Raw genomic sequence first — 9,282 nt, 5'->3', positions numbered from 1 at the left:
GTAAATCGCTAAACACCAACACCATCATATATATATATATATATATATATATATACACAAGCGTATATATGTTTGTATAATAAAAAGTTTTTAATATAACGTATGCGTGCCTGCTAGTTGTATGTGCATTGCTCGTTTGTAAGCTCTTCATCTCCATTTCAGCCAACCCACCCATCGCCTTCCTTGGACAGGGAGTGGTGATGTGGGTGACCTTTTTGTAATGTTTTCCAGTAGCCGCTGTTTTATATTAATTTATCAATTACACATCAGTTGTCAATTCATTCTATATGAGTTTCAATTTAAGCCACGTTAAATGAAGAAAAAAAACGACACATGAAATTTTATTTCACACGTTATCAATCATCGGCTTGTCCCATATTTGCTTAGTTTTAAGCCATGTTAAATAAATTAAAATCGCAATGCATGAAATGTTAGTCAAAAATGTTAACAACTCTGCTCTTCAAAACTTTTTTCTCACTCTATCCCGATCACGAAACATTTTTTAAATGAAATAACGGAGCGTTATACTGGATAGAATATAAAAAGATGCAAGGGCTTGGTGGCAACATGTTGCACTGCCTGCAGCTACCTTCCATCCAATCAATTAACTTCCTTAACCTCGGCTAATCATTCACAAGCGTTCAATGATCGTCCTGACGTGTCCATGCCTCTGTCTCTCTTTTTCATCGGGACTTATGTTTTTGTAAGCATGCGGTTGGTCGTAATGTCCGTGTTAGTTTGTGTACTCGTACGTGTGTTTGTTTGTTTGTTTGATTGAATGTGTGCGTCTGTTTGTTTGTGTGCGTGTGTCTTCACTTGTTTGTGTTGCTGTCTTTGATTGTGTGCGTGTCTTTATTTGCATGAATTTCCATTCAATATTAAAGTTTGTAAAGTGCATCTCGAAACAAGGGATGATCACGCCAGGGAAGGTACGCGAGTCTAATATTTGAAGCTGAAATTGAAGTTAAACTCATTTCAAGAAGTAAAACAAAATAAAATTAGGAAGAAGTTCAATTTTGTAAAATAACAACTCTTAATGTTGTTGCAGTTGCTTCAACTCTTTCAATTAGACAAATAAGACAAAAATTAAAAGGCCAATTATAACCAAAGCAAATATTATTATAATTGTTATTAATTCTATCCTAATTAATTTTCAGAAATATCTACCGTCAGCGCACTAATCTGGCGCACATGAATACGCGGGAAAGCACGCATGCACGTGATGGAAAAAAGGGAATTTCCTTCTGCTTTCGATCCCAGTCACTCCAATGTCAACGATGAACCAAGCCTCTTAATCATTGCACCATTGTCTTGCTGGTATAATGGTATATATGCTGGTAGAAAACCATAATTAATGCAGTAGTAATTTATGAAATCTACCGAATTTCTAGCGTTGGATAGTTTTTTTTATTACAATTCTCAACGAATCCAAATTCATAACATAGCATGTTCTGCTTGTGTTTCATCTTCTGAAAATGCTACCATCACCATTGCACTGATCATCATCATCGCCATCATCATCAAAAAATTGTCATCATCAGACAGAAAACAAAATCTGCTTTTCAACATTCATCAGCATTTTCACTGATCATCATCATCGCCATCATCATCAAAAAATTGTCATCATCAGACAGAAAACAATATCTGCTTTTCAACATTCATCAGCATTCATCACACGAAATCATTCACACGCCAAAACAAAAACAACTGAAAACACAGATAATACAAAAACATCAACATGCAAAAGACGCAATCGCATCAACATCAACAGCATCAACAGCATCAACATCAACAGCATCATCATTCGCGATAAAGCACAAAGCAGCACTCGTATATGTGAACGTGTACAAATATATGAGAAACATTGAAGCCAGCAGGGTGGCATGAGATGCAATGCAGCATATGCTGTGCACAATCAACATTGTACAAATGATTGAACGTTTAATGATGTCATAGGTTGTCCCTGTGTTCTGGCTGTAACTAAGTGGAGGATGTGTTTGTGTTGGTATGTTTCTAGTGTACACGCAGGCACGCGTATTTGTATCTATGTGTGCGTGTGCGTGTGTGTGCGTGTGTGTGCGTGTTGTGTTTGTGTGTGTGGTGTGTGGGTATGAATGTGGTATTTATGTCGCATGGAATTAGCTAGGTGCATAAACATACATAGCAAAGTGGTATGCAGGTTTGTTTGTACTTATGCTTGTATAACATGATATAACTGCATGCACGCCTGTTAATATTGTGTATAATATAGACAGGCATGTGGCAATAACTTTACAGAGCAGAATGATTCCGAAGTTGTAACACAAACTTTCCCTACATGAGTAAATTTTGAATTCGTAACGGAAATAACATATTTATTTAATACTTAGCACAGGATTTCAACTTAAAATATAAACAGTGCGTAATTTTCGCCATTGTTTGAACTGAATTAAAAACTGTTTAATGAAAAAGTGCGGCGCAGGTCCTGAATTTCATTGCTCGAACACTATGTGGCTGATTATTCATTCGTGTAATGTTTACATTCAATGACGAATGTTTACATTTTATGACAAATGTTGAACATCACACTTCACCCAATGTATCATCGAAGTTTACCATCAAGTTTACCATCGAAGCCACCCGGAAGACTCTAAAATAACTGAAGTATTATTTTCTTTAAAAAGTTTTATTCATCGGAAGTATCAATAGCACGACAAGATGTGTGACGACAGACAATTAATTAATTAATGGTTGAGATTGATGAATGTTGAAGCTTCCACCACCCTGCCATCTTGCTTTCATGAGCAGAGAAGTGAAGAACTCCCAGCAGACCTGACCTCTGACCTGACATAATTTAAGTGACCATTCTTTTAGTGTTATTAAAAAGACAATTTACAGATAATGGAATGTTATATAAAAATAGTGTAGGGTTAATTTGGTGGGGCGAAACTGTTGGGAGTCTGGAAAAAACTAATACCTAAAAGGATGGGGATGCAAATATGGCTGCATGCAAACCTTCAAAATTTACATTGATAAATAAGCTGCCATTGTGGATAAAATCTATTGCAACGACTAATCCAAATTTTTTATTTTATGTTCTTTTTGCTCAATTAATTTGTCATTTGACAAATCAATTAAACAAACAAAGAAAATTTACTCTTGCTTTGATTAGAAGTAGAATGATTTCATGATTTTTCGTGGTTATTGACAAAATTAAAAAAAAAATTAATGCTGGTAAATAATTAATTATAATTAATTATAGTTAATAAAGCAAACTAAATAAAACCAGACGGCTTAGGTAGGTAGGTAGGTAGGTAGGCAGGCAGGCAGGCAGACAGACAGATAGATATATAGATAGATAGATATTGTAAAACGCCACTCGCCAGCAGTTGATATTAATCAATCAAATGATGATGCGCGTGATTTGATGATCATTTCTCTTAAGAAGTACAATGCTGAAAATCACATGGAAGTGTGAACGTGAATATTATTTATGTGTGTGTGTGTGTGTTTGTGTGTTTGAGTGCAGTATGTGTGAACTCGAATGTGCTCATGTTGGTACTTTAAGATTTGTACACACGATTAAACGAAGAAAAGAAGAATTACTACAAAGGATTAGTGCTTCTTTCGCCTCAAAAAAAAACTGACCGATACGTGAGAATTATTTTGTTGTGTTGACATTAGCGAGTGCATTTGCATTGGCAGTTGTGGCTTCTTCAACGAGCGTCTTGCTGGGTTGTTTCATTTTTGTGTTGTAACATTATAATATTCGTTTTAATGTTGTTCAGTCCTTATTTGTTATATTTTAGCGTTATATTGCTCATGCATGCGTCGCTCATATCCACCTGTTTCAAAAAACATTCCTAGTTAGCATAGTACACATGTTGAGGAGAGATTTTCGTATTTATAAGACGCCTGAGTGAGTGTATGTTATGTGCGATCTCTCTCTCTCTCTCTCTCTCTCTCTCTCTCTCTCTCTCTCTCTCTCTCTCTCTCTCTCTCTCTCTCTCTCTCTCTCTCTCTCTCTCTCTCTGAGTAAGGAAGTTTTAACGCCTTTGCGTGTGTACTTGCATTTTGCGTGTGTACTTGTATCAATATTTTGTATTTTAACATTAATAAAGTGTTTATTTTATATTTAATCATGCAAAAATTAAACAGGAACAACTGAAAAGTGGTAAAACTAATTTTAAAAGTCTTCAAAACTATCGTTTTAGCTGTTCAGTGATTTCATCTACAGTTCAAGCTGTCCGAATGGTGGAATACAAGGTTACCCAAACTAAGCATTCTTTGGGGGTAAACGAAAATTTGTTAGGTTTAAAATTGGTCAGCTAAAAATTTGCTTTTTTTGCAAAAGAATGAAATAAAAAATGAATATATATTACAGGAATTTTAAACGTATACTAACTATATTTCTAAACAGCTACAGGGTAATGAATGATGAGATTCTAGAGTTCAAAACATTAAAATAACTTTTCAACCGTAAATATATTACTGACCGGTATTTTTTGCTGACTTCGTGAATTTTTAGGAACAATGTCTTCCAGAAGATCATATAACCACTAAATAGAAATAGTACCAAATTTCACAATAGTCTTTTGTGGATAGAGCCTAGATACATCAAACAAACAGAAAAACAAAAAGAAAAATTTGTTAAATATTCTAGTGAAAGGGTAGCAGAACAGTAAAGAAGCTGCTCCATGTTCCTCGTATAATTAGCACAACTTGGTGGCTCACAAAAGACGTCCTGTCATCAAAACGCATGTTCTTAAATGAATTATTACAATATTTTAAAATCGGGAATAGCATGTAGGTGCTTTTAACGTTAAAAAACGTGTAAATTAATTAATTAATCAATAAAAACAAATAAATAAAGAAAATATACATATAAATAATTTATAAATTATATATATATATGTAATGGTGAAAAATAAAAACAAAATAATTTTTTGAAGATCGATAAAACGTATTATGGACTAATAATAATAATTTATTAATCATATGCACGCAGCTAAGGTAGAACGCTTTGTGATTGGTTTCATGAATTTTGGCCTAATTATTGCGAGAAATGTTTGCCAAGAGTAAATACAATTCAAAGTCGGGGGAGGAGTCAGAAGGGAATTTCATCCAATGAGAGCAGAGAATATTTTCAAAGCGACGCATGACTGGTCAAATATTTGCATTGTGCAAACAAACGCACTGTGTGCGATTGAATGGATTTTCTCATCAATTTTATTTTTTTTTATATTCTTAATTTTTAATATTCAATTAATAACAATTCTTTTTAGTACAATTCCGATGAAACGTTTTGAAAAAAAAAACTTTAAATAAGAGAAGAACTTTTGTCTGAAGACTTCACAACGTCTGCAATGTTGGCGTGCGGATGTGTGTTCCAGGAAGACAAACAGTGTTGTTAAGCTGATATGCTCCATCGATCCATATCTCTCCCTCTACCTTTTTCTCCTTTTTTTTCTCTCTCTCCTTCTCTCTCTTCTCTTTTATTGTTAATTTTGTCATTCAATCCAATCCATTTGTCATACAGAACCATTAACATGCATTCAAAATATTCGATCAATTCTTCGTACATAAAAAACTTGCAGAAACCTTAGTTGAGTTAAGTAATAATATGTTGAATAAAATACCAAGTTGTATTCATTGTAAACAGTTTTGCAACTTTTTGAATTCATTTTGTAAACATATTTTTTGAAAAGATACTATTAATGCCATTTTATTGAAAAACAGCAAATTTATAATGATAAAAGTTAATTTGAACGAAATAACCCATTGAAGTTGAGTCAGTTAAGTAAAGATTCAATTAATTTCAATGAAATCTCATTTAAAACAGATAATTGATAACGACAATTTTAAATAAACTTTACAGACACTGCCAGTTATATTAAGATGAAACTTGCGAGATAAATTAAGTGAATGAACGCTAATGCAATGCAAAGCAGTTTAACAGATGACTAGGAGCACTTGAGAAATTAATATTAATGATGTGAGTTACAAAAACACTTGAATTTTGAATCATCCACTTCAGAATGTACATTAATAGCAAGGCGAATACAGACGTACTCCTACGTTTACACATAAAGATCACAGGTGCAGGCGTTCGTAGAGACCTCAGCTCTATCGTGAACAACCACACAGACACGCCTCTACCTAAGTTGTACACAACCCAGCTCTAACTGTGTACATTTTAAAAGTTGCATTTTAAAAGAATAATTTCAATTAATATAAATTAAATTAAAAAACTTGGGTCAACTTGTAAGAAGTTATCACTCTAACACAGGCATGCCGAATTAAGAAAAGGCAAACTCAAAGTACAAAAGATTTGGCGCGTTCATTTAAAATCTGACAGGAAGGTTATAAAGTTCAGTGATAGGTGCAAACTACATTGTGACGTCACGGTGACGTAATAGCAGGCCGATAATAATGGGATTAGGCATATCTTAGGCGTATGAAAAGCACTAACACGTAATGGTTATTGATATGTATATGGGCGTGTGTGTAGATGTGTTTAGAGCACCATCTGAAAAAATTACTCTTCAAAATCGAATTGGAATGGAATCAATTATGACTCATTACGAACCCTTCTTATTATATACACACACACACATACACACACACGCACATACACACACCACACACACACACACAAACACACACAGGCACACACACTCATACATATGTGTTTCATTCATGAATTATGTTATCAAAAAAGTTAAAATTTTAGCGTTTCACGAGTGGTCGATTTTTTTAAAATTGAGTGACAACGACTTCCTTCCACTGGGAATTGCCTGCACATCAACATGCCTGGAAAGAGTGGCATTAGACGGGACGGAATGAATGACTATTGGAGGAACAGACAGTATAACTGAACAGACTTTATATAGTCGTTTGTCTTTGAAAAAGTTTCAAGTTAAGACAGAGTTTTATAGTTATGAAAATTAATAATAATGTTATTTTTATTATAACAGATAAATTTTTCATTGGCACTCAGCAATCCTTAAGTGGCTTGAAATAAAACCACAACTAATGAAAGCGTTTCACACATTAACAAAATGGGACCTTCCAGTAACAAACATATCAACTGAGCAACAGTCTCCTATTCACCAACTTTCAACTTCAACTCTTTATTAAACACCCAACATCCCACTTCATCGGATCACCCTCTCCCAAACCCTCTTCGGGATAAAACCTACCGTGAAATTCTGACAAACTGCAGCTGGTGCAGATAAAAAACTTTACTGAAAATAATTTAGATAGAGAAATTGAACATTTGTTAAAAAAATAGACAAAGTAAATATAACCAGCTATCAAGTTCAACAAATAATGTTGTTAAAGGAAGAAAGATATACTACAAAAATATATAAATAAATATATATAACATATACATATATATATATATTTTTTTGTAATTATATATTATATATTTTTGTTTATTTATTTACGCGTGTGTGTGTAAATATTATAGATGTGTACTTTATAAAAATATTATATATGTATATATATATATATATATATATATATATAAACAAACATGTATGTTTGCATGTATATATGTATGTGTGTATGTATATATGTATGTAGGTACGTATGTATATAATAGTAAATATTTGTCATAAATAAACAGTGTGCATATAGTAAAGTACATATATAATACCTCTATAAAATTTAGCAGCACAGCAAGTTGCTCAACACTCATGGCATATATAGATGCATTATAGGAATAGATGACATAGCCAGTAGTGGATATATGCGGGCACATGCATGCTTGTTTGTATGGACGCACAATGTATATATAATTTTTCGTAATAGTTTATTGGGCAAACATACAAACAAATTTATAAATTCGAGTGTTGGTTATATTGGTTTTGTTTTGTTTGTGTATTTACACAGAAACATCGGGAATCCAAAGAAGTTGTGAGCACATATACAAACATCATATACGTACATACATACGTACATAGGTGCGTACATACATACGTACATTCGTGCATACGTACTTGTGTTTGCTTATTATTTTTTAGAAAGATAAACTGAAATTTGTTTGCGATACGTAACCACAAGTCAATTGAACTATCAACTCATTTTCATCAACAAATCGACAACTTCGTTCCCGTCATCACCAGCATCGTCATTTTTGTAACGAGTTATAATAATCTGAAAGACGAAGACGATGATGAGTAGAAGGAGGAATATTCAACACGGGAGTACGAGCAAAATGATGTGCGGATGAAGATGAGGAGGAAGATGAGGACGAAGATGATGATGATGAAATGATAACAGCAGCAGTCTCCTCGATGACGGGGGTAGTGTTTGTTATCGACAAACTATTTGAAATGATAACGAGAATATGTCAATATTGATTCGTCGGTCAAGATTGACTTTTAAATTATATGCAAAAACATATCTCTCTTATTTAGCAGCTTGTTTAACGTAATCAAATCGATCAATATGGAGGTAATTAATAGACAAACAACAAAATTTTGAAAAATTTAACTTAATTAGATATCTTTTTTATCTGTCGTTTGCTTGCCCATTAAGAATAATTGCTAGAAAATTTAAATTTGTTGTGACATTGCAGTTACGGATACACACGTCAATATTGGTTGGTTGTTGTTATTAACTAATGAGTGGTGAGTTTTTTTTTATTATTTAAAAAATTTGTTTTTAAAATAATGCTGTGGCTGTAAAATTGAGTTTTCATGTCGTTGGTTTAGAAATCGTTTTTAATTTTATGGAAGATTTTTAAAGTTTGAAAAAATTTAAATCATAAAAAGGACGCCATGATACTTTGCATCAACTCAACCGAAAAATAATTTCCATTTATTGGTGGAATGAGAAACAAATGTAGAAAAATGAACAAAAGAAGTTTTTTGGATGAATTATCATATTTTATTATAATGTCCCACTTGTCGTATGCTATTCACTTGCAAGCAATGCTGATGAGGCACTGTGCAAACAAGCCATAGAGCACAAACATACACACACATCTGCTTGATGTCTACATCATACATACATACATGCGCGCACACACACACACACACACACACGCACACACACATACATACATACATACAAACGTACATAGATATATACATGTGTAAATAGTATATGTATATATAAAGCACATACATAAACAGACAATTAGAAAGACATAATGAAACAGATGTACGTACATACAGGCAAATTGGAGCATCCTGTCGTGTAGAAATTGTGTTCAATTTGTCACTTTCTAGAAGAAAAAAACAAACCAAAAAAATGTTAAAAATTTAATTAGAAAGTATTGTCAGCAGATTA

The sequence above is a fragment of the Helobdella robusta genome, assembly GCF_000326865.2.
Source record: "Helobdella robusta unplaced genomic scaffold HELROscaffold_3, whole genome shotgun sequence".
Lineage (NCBI taxonomy): Eukaryota > Metazoa > Annelida > Clitellata > Rhynchobdellida > Glossiphoniidae > Helobdella > Helobdella robusta.
This window is presented reverse-complemented; position numbering follows the sequence as displayed.